Source organism: Anastrepha obliqua, chromosome 4 (assembly GCF_027943255.1).
Source record: "Anastrepha obliqua isolate idAnaObli1 chromosome 4, idAnaObli1_1.0, whole genome shotgun sequence".
NCBI lineage: Eukaryota > Metazoa > Arthropoda > Insecta > Diptera > Tephritidae > Anastrepha > Anastrepha obliqua.
In genome coordinates, this window is record NC_072895.1 from 25,306,468 (window position 1) to 25,326,258 (window position 19,791).

Sequence of the window (19,791 nt, forward strand, 5' to 3'; positions counted from 1 at the left end):
CCTGCAGTAGATTATTTGCGTCGTGCGGCTAAGTTGAAGGCATCGAGATTAATTGCGTATGCACTTGGAAATGAAGCGCGTGTCGGAGGAGGCAGCTATGTACATATATACACATATACATAAACATATCACATACAAAAATGGGCTAAAAGGAAATAAATGGAAAAATCTACATTCACTGCGTTAAAAAACTATAGCAGAGCGACTTATTTACAAGTTCTGGCAATTTCTTTTTCTCTCATTAAAATTTAGTAGTCTTACCATTAAATTTTGGTATAATAAAGTGCAAATTTGGATGGCGAAAATCCTCTGACCGCATGGGCAATGGGTATTCACATTTTTGCTCTTCCCACCCACGTCTCACTTCTAATAATCAAATTTTCGAAATTTATTATTGGAATAGGGGCGGGAATGCAAGGAACAAGGCGATAGGAGGCCTAGTTAAGGTTGTTTGCCGCAACAAAAGAAGCCGAATTGGCTCTGGAATTGACACCTCTAAATACTCGGAGAAACATTTTCATTGATAGCCAAGCGGCTATTAAAGCAATTATGCCTCCTTGGACTTAATGGTTAATGGTTAATGGTTGTAAAGGGTTAAGGAGTAGCCCTTTAGCACTGCGACCATATTGATCTATTGTGCACCCTATGCTGTCTATTGACTGTTAAGTATGCTTATGAATTGTACCAGCTCCTTCTGAGGGAGTGATTGAAGGTCTTCATCTGTAAGCATGAACTTGTTTAAAAACCTTTTCCTTCTATGCGTCAACCCCGGACATTCGATAATGAGATGTTCCATAGACTCCTCATCTTCGCAGCAGAATCTGCAGGTGCTGGTGTTAGTTATGCCTAATTTATGTAAGTGTTTGTTGCAGGTGAAGTGACCCGTGAGGGCGCCTGTGAGAGTGCGAATGCTCTTTTTGTTTAACGTGAGGGCCATGTTGGCTCTTTTAGCGTTGAAACTTAGGAACTTTTTGGAGTGTCTAAGACCCTCTACATTGTTCCAATGCTGATTTAATAGAGTTTTGGCCCAGTATTTTATTTTTTGTTTTAGGTTGTTTTTGTTGAATCCAAACATAGGGCTAGGTCCGATGAAGTTTTCATCTGCCCCTTTTTTGGCTTGAGCGTCTGCCTTTTCGTTGCCGTCGTATCCCTCATGTCCCGGTACCCAAATTAATGAAACATTATTTTTGGATGCCAGATTATTGAGTGCCTTGTGGCATTCTAAGAGGGTTTTAGAGTTGTATGTATAGCTATCTAGAGCTTTTAGGACTGATTGGCTGTCCGAGAGTATTTTAATCCTTACTCTCTTGTGGTTCCTGCGTTGCATGATGTTTACTGCTTCCATTATTGCGTATAGTTCCGCTTGGAATATAGTGGTGTCCCTGGTGAGAGTGTATGATTTGTGGATTCTGGGTCCCACTACACCTGCTCCTACACCGTAAGGTGTTTTTGATCCATCAGTGTACCATTTTTGTGAATCATCATTCATCCATTTCGGGTCTGTTTTCCACTCTATCCTCTCTGGAAAGGTAACTGAGTATCCTTTTGTGAAACAGAGGGTTGGGTCAATGTGGTCTGAAACTTGAGCCATGCTTATGGTGTTTTTGATTTTGTTTAGGATATTTAGGTGACCGGTGAGGTTGCCCAATTTGAAATTTACTTTCATGTGTAGCATGAGTGCTTGCGTAGCTGCTTCCTCTTGGATTGCTATATGAAGTGGTGGGAGATTAAGGAGTGCTTCCATGCCAGCTGTTGGGGTAGTTTTCATAGCCCCTGTGATGCATAGGCAAGCAAGCCTTTGTACTTTTCCCAGTTTGGTTATCGCTGTTTGTTGGATAGATTTGCCCCACCATACTAGTGCCCCATACAGTATGATTGGTCTAACCATTTGGGTGTATATCCAGAGGGCCATACTAGGGCTGAGGCCCCAGGATCTCCCTAGTAATTGTTTGGTTGTCCACAAGGATTTCGTGGCTTTTTTTGTTATGTTATTTATATGTGGTTCCCAAGTGAGTTTTTTATCTAAGGTTAAACCTAGATATTTGACCTCTTCCTTTAGTTCTATCACTGTTTCATTTAGTTTCAATGCAGGAAACTTTATCTTTCTTTTTCTTGTGAAGGGGATTATTGTGGTTTTGTTAGGGTTGATCGACAGCCCCTCCTTTTTACACCATTCCCATGTTGCATTCAAGGCATTTTGCATTAAGTCCGTTAGTGTCCTTTCATGGTTGCCTTTTATTATAACAGATATATCATCTGCATAACCAATGGTTATGAATCCCTTGTTGTTTAGGTGCTGCACCAAGTCATCAACTAGTAGGGACCATAGCAGTGGAGAGAGAACTCCTCCTTGCGGACATCCCTTTACTGTTGTGACATTGAGTTCAGCTTGGCCTAACGAGGCTTTAATAATCCTCTGATTAAGCATTTGGCTTATCCAGTGTGTTAATATTGGGTTTGCACCTCTTTTTTCGAGTGCTGTTTCCATGGATTTGTAATTTGCGTTGTCGAAGGCTCCCTCTATGTCCATAAAGGAACATAGGGCTATTTCTTTTTGATTTAGGGCCTTTTCTATATTGACAACGAGTGTGTGCAGTGCTGTGACTGTGGATTTCCCTTTTTGGTAAGCAAATTGCAGCTTATGAAGGGGTTTTTTGAAGATTATTTCTTCTCTTAGATGGTATTCGAGTAGTTTTTCCATTGTCTTTAGCATGAACGATGATAGACTGATTGGCCTGTAAGATTTTGGAGAGTCAGGGGGTTTGTTACCTCCCTTAGGAATAAATATTACCTTCACTTTCCTCCATATCTTTGGAATGTATTCCAATATTAGGCTAGCTCTGAAGATTTTCACCATGACTCGGATCAGTTCCACAGTGCCTTTGGATAAAAGTGCTGGGAATATACCATCCGGCCCTGGTGATTTAAAGGGTTTAAAGGAGTTAATTGCCCACTCTACCCTTTCGAAATTTATGATTTTGTTGACGAATGAGACCGTAGATCTCCGTTGATGGTGAGTTACCATGTCTAGACTATTGTCGATTGATGAGTCATGACTTTTACAATCTGGGAAGTGAGTCTTTAGAAGAAGCTCTAGTGTTTCTGCGAATGTGTTGGTAATAGTTCCGTTTGGACCTTTTAGTGTTCCTATGGGACTTGAGTCGCCTTTGGAAAGTGATTTTTGGATTCTAGCTGTTGCTGGAGTATCTTTTAGATCCTCGCAGAAGTTTTTCCAAGAGTTTCGTTTGGATTTCCTTAGTTCTTTGTTATAGTTAGTTAGGGATTTCCTATATTCGTCCCATTTGTTTGTTTTCTTTGCAGTGTTGAATAGTTTTCTCGTTGTTTTCCGAAGTTTGTCAAGTTCGTTGTTCCACCAGGGGACCCTCTTCGTGGAGGATTTGATTTTTAGTGGACAACAGTCTTGATATGAGGCCATGATTGAGTCAGTCATTTCTGTTACTGCCTCTTCTAGTTCCTCTGTTGATGTTATTTTGCTTACGCTGTTATTAAGCTTAGCTGAAAGACATTCATTGTATCTTTTCCAGTTTGCTGTTTTTGGGCTCCTGTAAAGTGTGGAGAACTTTACCACCCCATTTAGGTCAAAGAGTATGTGTTTGTGGTCAGACATTGAGTCCTCATCCGAGACTCTCCAGTTACTGATCATATTCAAAGATTTGTTAGTGATTAGAGTTAAGTCGAGTACCTCTTGTCGTATTGCGTTTACAAAAGTGGGTTTATTACCCCTGTTTACTATTGTTATATTACTAAGTAATAAAAATTCAAGGAGTGACTCACCTCTGTTGTTTGTATTCGTGCTTCCCCATGCCACATTGTGGGAGTTGGCGTCGCATCCAATTACGAGGGTTAGATTGTGGGTTTGGCAATACTCCACTAGGCCTCTGATTTTTTCTGGTGGTACTATGTCGGCGTCTCCGGGGAAATAAGCTGAGGCGATTACGACCTCTCTCTTGCTTCCGCCAGACTCCGCTTCGACCAGTATTGTTGATGTGTCGCCATCCATGAATTCTGTGAATGGCAAGAATTTAATATTGGTATCTATGATTATCGCAGCCCTAGGTTTGACAGCGCTTTTGTCATAAATTACCTGTGTGTTTTGGACATTGAGGCCTTGAGGACGGCCTCTATAGATCCAGGGCTCTTGGATCAGCCCTATGTTGATACCTCCGGCAAGTCTTCTGCTAAGCTCAGTGGTGGCAGCCTTAGCATGGTGAAGATTTGCCTGGAGGCACCTCATTTCGCCGGTTGGTTTTCGGAGTCTTTGGGAGGACTTTCGTCCTCTTCTTGTAACTCCACTGCCTCCATTTGGTCAACTAACTCTTCGGTCGTTATATTTTCAGATTTCAGCCTGAGGGTCACTTGTATGAAGCGGTAGTTTACCCTACCATTGTACTCCTTCAGGCTGGCGGCTGATTTTTGGTCTACCGCTACGACTAGCGTTACGTTGGAGCCTTTTTCGGCTCTTCTTAGCAGGCGCCAGGAATCAACATTGAGGCCTTTATTCTGCCCCTGCACAAAGTCCAGTATCTTGGCTGTCTCGACTTTGACTGAGTTGGGAAAGTACCCCACTGCGATCCGAGAGTGAGGAATTTTGGATTCCTCTGTGGCCCACAGTGTTGCACCCTCCCACGGCGACGCATTAGAAATGGCCGCCTTAACCCATTCCGCCGAAGTGCTCTCCTTACAATGCAGGACAAGGTATCCTGCCTTGTAAGTAGTGCCCAAGAACGCTGGTTTTGTGGCCATGTTTTTCCCCGCCAGTATTTTGTCTAACAGGAGTTGTTGGATGGAGTCCATTTGCTCGGTTGTCAGTACCGTGTTGGGGTAGTCCCTAGCAAGTACTGCTAACCTGACTCCTGTTGTTATGTCTTTGTATGTGGCAGTGGGCTGCCACTTTTTGCTCTTTAGAGCTGCGTCTTTCGATGTGGACGGACCATCATCTTTAGGCCGCTTTTTTGCTGCTGCTTCGGGTGGTGTGTCCTCAACCGACCTTAGTCGTTTCGGCCCCGTCGTTGGTTTTTCTGTGTTTTTGCACATGGGTTCCAGAGCCTTAGCATAAGCTTCTTCCCTGGTTAGCCCTTTTTTTAGGAAGTGTACAAGCCTTCTCTTGCCCGCACCACTGAGCCTTTTTGGCTGTTCCTTTTTCGGCCCTTCGCCATCGGTGTTTGGAGTCGTCTCGGCAGTTCTCACGCCTTCAACTGCGGACTGTTCCTCCTTATTAGTTTGAGGCTTGGTGGCCTCTTCCTGTTGAGGTGTGACCGCCTCTGGTTTTTGAGGTATTTTGCTAGCCTCTTCGTTGAAGCCTTTTTGGCCGCTTCCGCCATTTTTTTGTTTTTGTTTACTGTTGTTCATTTTTGTTCCCACGAGTAAAGGGGTATATCGGTCACCTGCGCCAGTGCCCCGGTAGCGCAGGAAGGCATTTTTGAAATGGGGCCTCGCCAGGGCGCCCCAAGTCCGCATACTAGCGACTAGATCCCCCTCTAGCCAAGCATCCCTCGGCGTATGCTGTTCCACCTTGGATTGGGGATTTATACTTACCCAAGGAAGTTTACTCTTCCCGCCCGACTATATTAGCCAGGACCCCAACAGAGACATGACCGTGCTGGGGTATCCTGTTTCCAGTGGCCACCGCGGGGAGGAATAGTCGCACTTCCGACAGTCTTGCAGTTACGGCACAAAGTCCACGAAGGCCTTTGCGTTATTCCCCCTACAAAGACTGCCAGCAATGACCACCCTTGGACTTACTCGAAATGTGTTTAACAATGCAGATCCACAATGGATGAACTCTGCGGAAATGGGCAAGTTAGTATTTATTGGATACCAGAACACAAAGGAATAGAGGAAAGACACAAAAGAATAAAGAGAACCAATGAGCTCGCTAAGGCAGGTATTCGCTTGCCGAGATTACCCACGTCAGAAATACACCCATCACTCCACCTTCTGAAAATGGATCTAAATGCTCTGGAAACTCAGTCGATATGGGAACACTCAACCTCATACAAGACTGCCAAAATTATGCTAAGGACTTGGAATACGAAAACTACAATTTTTATTTTATCACTCTCTAGAAAAGACTGCATTGGTTGGAGTACGGACGGGACACTGCCTCACCCCACATCACGCAGCCAAAGTGGGATTAGTTCAGAGCGATGCATGTAACACATGCAACGAAGCGAATGCTAGTGGTACTTTGGAACACCTACTTTGCCACTGTCCTGCTCTTTGTAGGACTCGACAAATGGGTCCTAGAGGTCTCTGTGAGATCTGTTTACAGATCAAATTAACCAAAAGTGCAAATTTCAAGAGGCTAAAAATCGCATTGATTTTTAACAATTTTTTTTTTAACGACCAACGTATTTTCATCCATTCGGCAACAAAACAAAATATGTATTTCGAAACGTAGCCTATGATCAAATAGTACCGGGAATGTTCAATTTAAATGAACCGCGCATGTGGGAACCGGTCTATATTTTTTTTTATGTTGATAGGACTGTAAGACACATATCTGTCACTTTTTTCCGCCATCGAAGCGTTTGAGAGATGCTGTACGTCGCAAACGGCCGGAAATGAGGGCAAACAATTCTTGGATTTTGCATGATGATAACGCGCCATCGCACCGAGCAAAAATTGTGTTGGACTATTTGACCAAACACCAATTAAATACCATCGTGCAAGCACCGTAGTCACCTGATATGGCCCCGTGTGACTTCTTTTTCTTTCCCATGTTGAAATTACCACTTCGTGGAAGGAAATTTCAGTCGATAGAGGAGATCAAAGAGAATGCGCCGAAGGTGCTGAAGGCCATCCCTTCGTCGACCTACCAGGGGTGCATGGAGGACTGAGTTAAACGTTGGCACATGTGTGTTGCTTCAGACGGGTCATATTTTGAAGGAGATAAAACAAAATTTGCCTGAAATTTAACTCTGTTTTGTTTTATTTAAACATTCCGGGTATTTTCTGATCATAGGGTATTATTTCAACACTCTCCATCGATGCCAAAGAAGAGTGGATCAGTCTACAAAGCTGTATGTATTAGTGAGGACTTACGCTCGATTTATTTTTCAACTGATTTTTGTGTTTTTCACATATTTAAAATGACTAAAGCTTCCGAAATGTATGTAGTGTAAAAATTTCAAGCAAATCAGAGCAATCAGCCCTGGCTAAACCTTGGTATTAGTAATAGCTGATTTAAGGGGTTTGGGTATGAGTAGACCTAAAATCAAAAATTTCATTTGCTTCGATACCGAATAGGCGCATGCCCTAACCAAGCAAAAAACAATGGCACGAATTCTGGATTTCTTAAAAGACTCACTACTGCAAATAAAGCTAAGAAAGATTGACTATAAATATGAGCTTAAATAAAAGGAGGTATTCTAACGTACCAGTTTCTTCTTCGCATGAGTTGCACGCGTCATGCTGGACCAATCCCATTTTAGTTGCGTGATCTGGAGTGAGACAATGTCCCGGCGGTACTCAAACCAATATTTTGCATTCCTTCCTTCGGAATGATAAAATAAAGTTGGTTTCTTTCATGTTGTAAGTTCGTAGCACTATTTTGGCAATCCTGTGAGATCCAAAATATTTTTTTAAATTTAAGATTAAACAATTTCTTTTATTTTATGATTTTTTTTTCGAATTTCAACCATCAAAGTTCATGTCAAATCGGAAGTCTTTGGTGCCTATCCTAAAATGCGAAAATTTTGGAGTTGGGTGTTTGTTTCTTTTTTAAATTTGAAGGTACCAAAATTGTAAGTTAAAAAAAAGGCTAGAAACTCTAAGAAGATTTTAGTGCTTTTGAAAATTTTTTTAATTCTTATAAAATTTAATGTTTTGAAAGTGTAAATCTCTTTTTTTGGTTCTTTTGAGGCTAAACAAAAATATTGGATCCACTTCTCTCCATCGTGACTAATAACTAATCTTTTAGTTTGGAATCCTCCCAAGCTGAGACATCATTTCAATCTTTTTTTTAATAGAAGTAACTTCAGGCAGCAATACTAAGCGGATTTAGCAAAAAAAATTGTAATAGTATTTAATATCAGTATGCTTGTGAGAAAAGCTTGAATCATTAAAAAAATTTTATCATGAAAAAATTCTGAAGAAAAAAGTAAACATTTTGGTACTAACCCCTTGCGAAGGTAGGACTAGGACTAGGTTAAATGGCAGCCCTAGCTTAGAGCACACTTGGACAAATATTAAAAAATGCACCACATTAGTGATATTTAGACCCGCTATATCCGCAGGCGTAGTGAAAAAGTGAGAGCCCAGATGTCTAAAACTTTGTCAGAGCAGGGCAGCTGAGAAGAAGGTGTTGAGATGATTGCACCTCGTCCTCAAGACAGCTTTTGGAGAACGGACTTGAGGCAATCCCAAGTCTCACCACATAAACACCTAACGGACAATGTCCGGTAAGGATACCCACCAAATTCGAGAGCTGGGAATAAAGCCCCAGAAGTTGCCTTAGAAGCCTTAGAAGTTGCCTCAAGCGACCCCGATCTATCCTTGGCCAGAAGGATCTCGCCCAGCGCTCGCTGAGTTGACTCAGGCCCACCTGTCCAGGAGTAGGCCACAGGTTCTTAAGGGAAACCGTCTCCAAAGTGCCCTGTCTAGCCACCTCATCAGCCCAGCAGTTTCCCTCTATGCTTGTGAAGGTAAGCTTTTTCTATTCCTCACAGATCCTTCCGCCTTTAAAAAAAAAAATAAATAATTGGCGCGTACACTTCTGTTAGGTGTTTGGCCGAGCTCCTCCTCCTATTTGTGGTGTGCGTCTTGATGTTGTTCTACAAATGGAGGGACCTACAGTTTCAAGCCGACTCCGAACGGCAGATATTTTTATGAGGAGCTTTTTCATGGCAGAAATACACTCGGAGGTTTGCCATTGCCTGCCGAGGGGCGACCGCTTTTAGAAAAATGTTTTTATTAATTTTGATTTCACCGAGATTCGAATCAACGACCTCTCTGTGAATTCCGAATGGTAATCACGCACCAACCCATTCGGCTACGGCGGCCGCCTTCCGCCTTTACTATCCTTTTATTGTTAATTTACTAATCGAATATGTAGAAACATCGATTTGCATTTTACCCATTCTAGATTAATATTTTCCCTGAAATTGCTTCCTGATGTTCGGAGCTTAAACTTTGGTTTCCATTTTCAGGCGGCCGCCATAGCTGAATGAGTGTACGTGACTACCATTTAGGAGTGTGTGGGTTCGAATCTCCGTGCATGACCATCAAATAATAGAAAACATTTCTTCTAATAGCGGTCGCCGCTCGGCAGGCAATGACAAACCTCCGAATGCATTTCTGGCATGAAAAAGCTCCTCAAAAAACCCATTTGCTGTTGGGAGTTGGCTTAAAACTGCATATTCCATTTGTAGAACAACTTTAAGACGCACACCACAAACAGGAGGAGAAGCTCGGCCAAACACCTAAAAGAGATGTACGCGCCAATTATTTATTTGTTTTTCAGGTTTTTAGTCGGTAAGAGTTTTCTTCAATATAATGCTTGTACCTCTAATCTGCTAACCCACGCTGCTCATCGAAGTTGGTCGGTGAATGTAAGATAAAACTGAACAGTGTTGCAAAACACAACAAAGTTAGCCTTATTTGGGTGTCTGGACATTGTGGAACGAGTTAGCTGATAAACTGGCTAATGAGGGCTCTGCAAGTATGCCACTAGGTCCTGAACCCTTTTTAGGTGTCGACTCCGCACCGATTCAACTATGGATTGACGACTTCATGATGAGGTCTACTCATAGAAGACGTTGATCTGGGTTGAAATCGTGCAGAGTAGCCAAGTGCTTTGTGAACCAAACAGGAAAATAGCGACCTTCCTCCCAAACCTCAGTAGAAAGGACCTGAGAGTACTGATGGGTGTAATCACAGGGCACAACGCCTGTGGTCAGCATATGGCTGCCGTGGAAATCGTCGATAGGCCGATATGACTATCCCGTCTTGAGGGTGACGACACTGCAGAGCATTTTCTCTGTAACTGTCCGGCGTTTTCCAGAATCAGACTTAGGATATTGGGTTGCGATATACTGAGTATAGATAAAGTTCATACTCTTACTCTTCCGGATCTCTTATGGTTCATCAATGAATCCAAGAGATTTGTGGAAGAGTCACCTAAAACTAATTTATCCGTGTTACCACCCACTTTTTACCTTTCCTATTTCTATTCTTTCTACGGAAGTCTATCCGAGTGTAGTACAATGGTTTTCTAACTGAGTGCTTGGACTTGTCCAACCCCCCACAAATTAAATCTAATCTAATCTTCTCCAATCTGCAAGTTCTGTTAACAAGACTGGTAACAGACTTAAGTAAATGAATTGCAGCGAATGGCTGCCTCTTTTATTATTAAATTTTTTTAATTTCTTCTTTATGCTGACTAATTTGTTTTGGCATTCGCTTGCATTGTTTTGACATGCCACTGAATAGCTCGTAAATCGCCACAGAAGAAATGTCTCTCAAGTATGTTTCTCTTTCCTTTGCCATTTGCGGCAGCACTTCAATCGCTTAATTAGCTTAAAAGCACACCAAATATGCTTTACTAACCGAAAAAAGGAAAAAATAGCACTTGAACTCTGTTATGCACAACTTCAAGGGTATTTAAGTGAATGTCTTATTCATAGAAACGCATACAAGTGCACCAGGGCATGCATACACACACATACATACATATGCTTGTGCATGGAAATCTCTTGGGAGGGTGAGGCGAGTCGCACGCAACATGCATCAAACGTTCAGTAAATACAGCACTCTAATTGTATTTCTGTCTGTGTGTCTGTATGTACATAAGAATGTAATAGGTACTTGACATTTACGCTTGCATGCTAATTGCGCTCAAGAGACCTCAAAAGGAAAAGCTGCGCAAACGACATAAGTCAAATTTTGGCTATCAATCAAATGGCCAAGTGGAGGGTAGAGAAACAGACAGCGGTCGGTCAAGCCGTTTAGGGATAAGACTCACAAGCGATTGACGATGACTCAGTGGTGAGTGGCAGCTGAAGTGGCGGCTTTTATGCTACTTATATAAGTAGAATCGAATTTTTTTTTAGTAGTAATGGATTCTTCTCACTTTTATATTTACAAGAATCAAAGTTTCATACATACAGGGTACTTTTTGCGACTAAGATCGATATTTTTTTAATAACTTTTAATGAAAAATAAAATGATTTCTAACATACTAGGTTGCTCAATAAGTTTTGCGGTTCGCTAAGAACGACACAATTTTGTAGTTTGAAATACACTTTAGTATTCAGTAGACCTCGGTTCTGCAGAAGTAGGAGATAATCTAAAATTTTTGAAAAGCACACACTGGTTTTATTAGAAACATGGAAAGTTCCCAACATGGTATCACAATGGGCTGGCTATGAGCCTGAGTGTGTCCCACAGGACAACCGCTTCAATCTAGCCTAAAGTGCAAGTTTTAAGTCGCTAAAAAATTTTGCTGATTTTTTTACAATTTTTCCCTTAACGTTTTGCCCATTTTCTACATATAAAAAAAAATTTCGCTCATTTATTATATGGAGAACACCGACTATAAAACTGCATTCCAGTTAACTGTTATAATTTGTTGTTGGTTGTATAGAGTTTGACAAGAGAGACTCGGCAAGCGGCTACACTTAGCAGTTTTGGCTCGTTCATTTTAACTAAAATGGAGTTACTATCAGATTTGATAACCAGACGCCAGCCGATTTTTCTCCTCGGCAAGCAACGTTTGCTTTCCGCTTATTCTTATAATTATTTTTCCATCTCTTGAATTTTTTCTGTTTATACTCAATTGTCCTTAATTCCCTTTACAGTAGTAATTTAACTCAACAAACGCGCTCTTTCCAGTATAAATAACTTTTCTAAATAAACGTTTGATTTGTTCGCCTAATTACTAACAAAAAAAAAATACGTGTCTAACGGTTAGACGCGATAGAAGTGAAACCTTCCGTAAAACAAACTGAGAGAGAATGAGACGAAAGCAGCATTAGGAGCGGGATAATTATAGGTTCATTATAATACTGCTATAAAGTTCATATTTTATTTTCTTCATTTTATTATTATTCATCCTCAATGTTTTCAATTTCAACAAATGATACGAGTGGCTTATGATAGATAAAATATGATACAAATGCTTTGGTTTCGATGTTGTCAAAAAAAAAATACCCAAACGGACCGAAGAAACAGACTTACAAATTTCTTCCATTTTCGTCTGCTTGTATTCATATAAAAATTTATGTCTCTTCCCACCAAAGCTAAATGTATTTGTATATTTCTTCTTGTATTTATTCAAGGCCGAAATCCCGGCGGTACTGCAATACCGGGCCAACCAGTGGAAGAGGTGGAGAAAGCCCCTAAAGCACTCCGCCCATTTCCAAAAATTAGTTTAACACTTTGATCTTAGCCATAAGGCCGAGAAGCGATAACCATACACAACCAACAAACTACCTTGTCATTACATTTTCTAATAAACCTTTTGAGAATTACACGCTCACAAAAATTAATGTACGAAATATTTATACCGATTCACTTAAACACGGCGAGCTGTTTGATTTCATGTTCGTGCCTGTGTATGTGCATTTGTGCGTTCATATCGCCACAGTGCATGACTACCAGCCTTGGCTGAGCACAGTAAGAAAATGTATTCGAGCGTATATATGTATGTATGTACGTTAGTGTGTTTGTACGATTGTGCTCTGCGCTCAGCTTTGTGTCGATTTTAGTGTGCGCTGCGCAGGTTGGGGTATTCTTGCAGAATGTAAAGATGATTCACACACTGTCGACCGACTGAGTACAGTTGTCACAAGTGATGATATGTATAATTTTTATATGAAAAATCAAGGCGAATCTTTTGAAGGTGGTAGCAATAACACAGCTGATTTGTTATTTTTTTCTTCCGCCGTGTACATTTGGTTGTCAACACAAAATTGAATTACGAAACGTTTTACTTAGCTTAGTGTATGAATTCACCTTGGAAAAAATTCAATTTTCTTCTATAATCAATTTTAATAAAAAAAAACTGTTTTCAATAAATAATCAGAAATGTCCTACAAGGAAATTTCACTTCAAAACAAAATTCCATTTTCGTCTACATGTATTCATATAAAAATTTATGGCTCTCCCACCAAAGCTAAATGTATTAGTATATTTCTTCTTGTATTTATTCAAGGCCGAAATCCCGGCGGTACTGTAATACCGGGCCAACCCGTGGCAGAGGTGGAGCAAGCCCTTAAAACACTCCGCCCATTTCCAAAAATCAGTTTAACATTTGTTGTCCTCCGACGGAGGATCTATCAGATGTTAAGCTGATACGAACAGATACCACACTACCTAGTCAATAGATTTTCTAATAAACCTTTTGAGAATTACACGCTCACAAAAATTATTTATATCAACATATAATATAACGCTTCGTAACTAAATAACTTTTAGGCCAGCGATGACAGCATGGCGCGGTAGCCGAGCGACTAGCAATGTGAGCTTCCGATCCAAAATCCTTGGTTCGAATCACAAGAAAAAATAAAAGTTATTTTTATTTAGTTCGTCGCTACGTTTATATCAACATATAATATAACGCTTCGTAGCCAAGAGGGTCGCTTTTTCGTTTCACTTTTCCTCAAATCACTCCCAACGATTCTACAGAAGTTTTCACTTCAAAATAGCATATCTTTTTAAATGTTCGCCTCGTTTTCATAATTAAATTGTTATATAAATCAATCTATTAGGCAATGGTACGATATTTTGTTGTTGTCTTTAGAGATCAAAATCTATCGCAAATTCGCAAACACTAAACTCAACTCGAACAGTTGTGAAGGCTCATCTTGCTACAACTACAACACCTTAACGTATACCGTAAATTGTGTATTGACATAAATACTTATAACACCAATAACATTACAATTTTTCAGTGCTCCCAATAACAACGATATAGAGAGCTACTCTGGAGTATTCGAGAGAAAGGCTTTGCACACGACCTATAAACCTTTCGCAGATACACTCGTATAGATATGAACAAAGGCGTTGGAGAGGCCGTTCCATGTACCGCAAACGCTCCAGCTCTGAAGGTGAAATGCATATGTATGCATGTACGTATAAAAAGGTGTGCGTATAAATACATCGACATACATATATATTATATATAATACATACATATTCATGTATGTTTTAGATTCATATATCGTGAAATAAGTCAGGTTCACTACAATGTGTACATGTGTATATATGCACGTATGTATGTAATAACATACAAATTTACCTGTTCAACAAATTCAAAGAAAACCATGACCAATGCTTTGAAAATGTAGTTTTATGTATCAATAAATATAAACTGCTAGTTTTTATGAGATCATCCGTGCAATACTAATTTGAAACAATGTCACAGACAATCAATCAAACTTATAAAAAAAGACAAAGAAAACGGAATTGGAGCTAGAAAATCGGTGTAATGGAAACCACAACAAATGAAAAATGATTATAGTAGTTTTTAAACCTGTAATTTTTGTTTGTTTGTATGTATCTTTAACTGTGCATGAGTATGTCTACAATGAAAATGCTGGTATTTCCTATGCTGAATGTCACACCTATGTAGTTTTTTGGGGTTTAGACCAAAGAAAGCAAATATACTTATAAAGGGTGGTAAATTTCAAGGGCCGATGTTGAGTGTAAACCACACCTAAACGTCAAAGTTTTTTCTGCATTTCATTTGACATTTTTTAATATCAGACTAACTCAATTTGAATCATGAAAAAATACATAATCGAGCAACGCGTTAAAGTTATTCAGGCTTATTATGAAAACGGGCGTTCAAATGAAAATGCATATCGCGCACTTCGTGATTTTTCGCCTCTTGACCATTTCAAGCGTGGTCAATGGTCAGAATGGTGGCAGGAAATGGCAACAGTGAATGACCAATTTTCGAAGAAAATCATCTTCAGTGATGAGGCAATAAGCAGAATTGCCAGCAAAAATTCAAGAGCTAAAGGATGAGGTAATTCGGCACATTAACGGTATAGAACCTCAATTATGCCTCAGCGTCATCGAAAATTTGGCCGCGGTGGCCAATATTATCATAATAAAGAGAATGACAATAATTTCCTAAAAAAATTTATATTTTATTCAAAATCAACACCGGCCCTTGAAACTTAACCACCCTTTATATGTATGCCGTAGTAAAGTGGCCTCTCCCTCTGATCTTGATCGCACTCTCCATATTAACCCTTTTATATAAGAAATGCACCTTTTATGAGTACTTTGCGTGCATTGTCCAATGTAAACTCAATATAAATATATTTGGTCAATTGCGGCCGCTACAGTTAGTGATCCAAATACTTATAGTAAATTGAATGCTCAATCGATCGAAAAGATGCATTTACACATTGCATTTGCACTCAACGTAATCACGAAATTTTTTCCCCCAATCATGCTGTTGACGCATGCAATGACCACTGAGTCACCTAAAAGGTATAAATGCTACGGTTAAATTGAATAAAATTGAAGACAAAGGTTTTGGAAACGCAAGCACCCAGCTGTTGATGTTTCCGCTGAAAGAGAGAAAATTAAGCATAAAAACACGCAGCAAAAAAGAAAAAAAAATGTTAAACAAAACCATAAATCGATGAAACTACAATTGAGGAAGCGGAAAAGAAGAGACAGAAAATAACTTTGGTAATAGTAAAAAATGAACACTTGTCCCTCGTCTGCTGCTTCTTCGTTTTTGTCTTCATCTACATCAGCTTCGTTTTCGGCTGTGATTGCTTCACTCTGTGGCACTCTGTGGTACTCTCTCGTGTGTGCCTACCCGCATTTTGAACTTGTTTATTACTCATACTGTTGTTATCGCATCTACTTATGGGGGCACCTTAATGGCACAATATAGGCGCATTCTCCACTTATTTATGTCAATGCATACATTACGGACACACTGATTTGTGTGTGGACAAAAGTGGCATCGCAAACATCGCCGCTAAGTAGCCTTGCAGTGGTTGACCCTCATTTCTTTCATATTCGCCATCAGCACCAAGACCAAGACCAGCATGCAACGAACAACCGGTGGAAGTGTCAGTAAGAAGTAAGTTGAAGGGACAGAGCTTGGCGTGCTGCTGGTGATAATTTAAGAAATTTTTGAATCAAATATACTTCTTGTTTTTGGTAATATTATTTTACTTCTTCATAAAACTTCCCCGGTGCTGTTTGCACAATTCCAATACCAATGGAGACTCTCTTTCATATGAAGAAAGTAGGCCTGCCAAGTTTTTAAACCCGTGCGCACTAAAGCACTAGTAGTTTGTTCACTTAACGGTAGTTTGTAAGCCCTTAATGGAATCGTACATATGATAGCCGATTAAAAATCGTAGTATCTCTTGGCCTAAGGTAAGTTGCTATTAAAAATGGACGGAATCCAGAAATAACTAGGCCCTCTGGGAATCTTGTACTTGTAAATTGAGAAGAAAGCTGGAGCAGCTACTAGCAGTAGATGGACTAATCTGGGCCCCCCCGAGAGTATCGCATTCACTTGGCCAACACTCAATGAATGAAGAACAAAGAATTTACTGAGGCGTACAAAAACGAATAAACAGGGTAGTGTTGTTTGTTCGTCACACTCAGAGCCCTACATACGATTCCTGCACGAGCTGAAAAAATAAGGTAGAAATAGAGCCCATTCGGCACTTCTAAGCTTCAGTTTTTGTGAGGAACAAGTGTCGAAATTCTGAACAGCCGCTGGAACGTCATATTGGCTTCGCTGAAAAATCGACGCTTTTTAAGATCTTTAAGAAGGGACTTTTAGATATAATAAGAATAAAAAGAAGCTGTCGTAGTGACGAAATAGACGAATACAGTTTTATGATGAAAACAAAAAAGTCGAATGCCCTGGCATTGGAGTAGATTCTCATGCTGCCATTTAAATAATGGTTCGTTGGTTGGCTAAAATGGTGATTCATCCAGAATCCAACTAGCGCTTCAGCAGCATTTTGTTGCCACATCCTCGTTACCAACTTGTTTAATGGTTATTTACAGCAAGACTATATCCAGTTTAAGAACCTTATTAGGTTGATGACATCTAACAGCGGTTTACCCAGGGTTGACATTCTCTCCTTCCATAAGCCAGGGCATTCACAGAGAAATATCGTTTCCTTTTTCTCTGGTTGTTTGCAACTGTAGACTTTACGAAGGCGGTCGACACTATCAAACGAGACGCAATATATGTAGCTGGCACTGAGTAGACAGGGACTTCCCGCCCAGATAATCCGCCTCACAAAGGCAATATCAGCGATCCATTCACTACCAGCGCAGGCGTAAGGTAAGATTGTCCCCTGTCGCCCCTTCTCTTCGTCATCGCCTTTCATGAAATCATGAGCCGCTGCCCCTGCACAAAAAAGGCATCGTATGGAGTTTCACCAGACATCTTGAGGACCTGGACTTCGCCGATGACATCTGCCTCCTCTCTCACAAACTTTCCGACATGCAAGCGAAGGCGGACAAACTAGTCACGCTGGCACGCACTGTCGGGCTGGAGGTCAACATCGCCAAGACCAAGGCTATGAGAGTTAATCACAATAAAGCAAAGCAGATATTGGATGACGGATGCAGGTGGAACTCGTCGAAAGCGTACTCTACCTCGGCTGCATCATCACGGCTGATGGTGGAGCAGATGAAGATGTCAACTGCAGGCTAAACAAAGCAAGGGCGGCATTCGGGCGAATCCATACAGTAGGGGGGAGTTCGCAAATCTCCAGGCGCACTGAACTACGAATATTCGGATCATGCGTGAAGTCCGTATTGTTGTACGGAAGCGAAACATGGCTGGTCTCTAACACCATCACATAGAGGCTACAATCCTTCATCAACAAATGTCTCCGCATCATCTGCAGAATATTCTGGTCAAACACTATCAGTAACGATGGACTCATAACGAACGAGAAACCCATCCTTAGGCAAATCAAACGCAGAAAGTGGCGATGGATAGGTCACACATTGAGAAAACCATCAGATAGCCTCACGCGAATGGCACTGAACTGGAACCCGCAAGGGAGCAGAGGTCGCGGTGGACCAAAAAACACTTGGAGAAGGTCGATGCTGCGCAAACTAGCAGATGCCGACATCTCATGGGACGGTGCAAAAACAAGAGCACAGAACTGTGTACGATGGAAAAGTCTTGCCCTATGCTCTCGAGAGGAGTGAACAAGGAAAACAAAAAAAAAAAAAAAACAGCCGTAAGCCTCCTAGCTTCCCGTCGTTTCATGTTTATGAATATTCACGTTTGTTTGTGGTTGTAGGATGGCGCACCTTTTTCGTTCTACTAATTTTGCATTTTGTCTGGTCTTTCCATCTACAAGCCGCGATTCGGGGGTATTTTGAAGAAATTGTTTTCTTGATTGCACCTAATAGTGTGAATACCGTTTCTGCAAGAGCGTTATTCGTGGCAGATCCCCCTCTTGCCAGTTCATGTGCTTTTTCGTTACCTACCTTGAATGTTCCGATGTCCCGAGACCCAGATTAAGGTAACTTTATGGTTTTCACTCAAGGTGGTAAGGATATTCCTACTTTGTTCCACCACTTTAGAGGTTGTTGTAGCAGAATGCAGTGTCTGGAATGCAGCTTGGCTATCGGAAAGAATAAATTGCCGAATTGCCTTAAAAGAGATATCGCGATTAGTAGCTTAAAAGCTTCCCCAATGGCCAGTAACTTCCACCTGGAAGACAATGCAGGCATTAGGAAAGCGCAGAGATTTCTAAGTCTATGAGAATATATACCAGCTCCAACACCATAATCCATTTAGTGCCATCTGTAAAGTCTATAGTGTCGAAGTTGTGAAAATCCCTTGCTCGATTCCTCCTGGGTTGGAAAGAGAGTGGTAAAATTCCTATTGAATGCCACCATTGAGATGATGTAATCAGTCCTCCCCAAGGTAAACTGCATTTGTCGCAATAGTAGACTGACATGACCATCAGATTTTTCTTTCCAGCGACCCGCTTCATTTAACCTAAATGCACTCATCGCGGACATCTTTTTGATATGCAGATCTATCGGAAAAACGTGTGTCAATGTATTAAGAGCCTCCCCAGACTCCTTCTTCTATATAAAAAGTAGTTCGAGCATTCACTTTGTATGGAAGAAAAGGCGTGACGAACGGGAGCGATTGCTACTTGCTAAAAGGGCTGAAGAACTTAAAATACCTGCCATATCAATAAATAAAAAAATTCTTGGCCACCTTAACGAAACTCGGAACACTAATTAATACTAATTAATAAACCACGGCCTGGGTTGCTAAGAGATAGAAATATGTTTATGGGATTAGGGGTAGTCAGAGGCCCGAAAAAATAATGATTTTCAATATTTTTTTTTGTTAGCCAATTGTTTTATTTTACAAAAAAACATCATGTTCCGACTTGAGTTTAGAAAAATTTCAAAAAAAATATTAATAATTGGAAAAGTTATCGCTGTTTGTGTGGAGCCCATTTCTCGCGAAGTCCCTTGCGGTGATCATCACAAGTTCTTGGAGATTCATTAAAACTCAATCGGACAAGAGAAATTAGTTTTATTAATAGATAATCTTGTGCCTGATCGAAGTTTTTTTTTCAAAATTTACAATATGGCGGCCTTAGGAAATATTTTTAAGATTTTCGAGAAAAAAACCGACAATTAATTATTTAAAAAAAGTCGACATTTTTGAAAAAAGCAACATCCTTCTATCAGGCACGAGTTTTTTATGTTTTTCAAAAGCAGTATTAATTTTATTGAAATTTACCAAACGGTTTTTAAGTTACAGTGATCGCTAGTTCAAAAAAC

At 40.5% G+C, this 19,791-nt stretch overlaps 1 non-coding gene and 1 pseudogene across 1 annotated transcript; both read right to left on the reverse strand.

Annotated features, from left to right (window-relative positions):
• Positions 1 to 12,290: 12,290 nt before the first annotated feature.
• On the reverse strand, positions 12,291 to 12,429 carry LOC129246579 (U2 spliceosomal RNA; annotated as a pseudogene).
• Positions 12,430 to 13,165: 736 nt separating this feature from the next.
• Positions 13,166 to 13,359, reverse strand: LOC129246659 (U2 spliceosomal RNA). Its single transcript, XR_008582516.1, has one exon. It is a non-coding gene; the product is annotated as a U2 spliceosomal RNA (small nuclear RNA).
• Between the last annotated feature and the right edge of the window lie 6,432 nt (positions 13,360 to 19,791).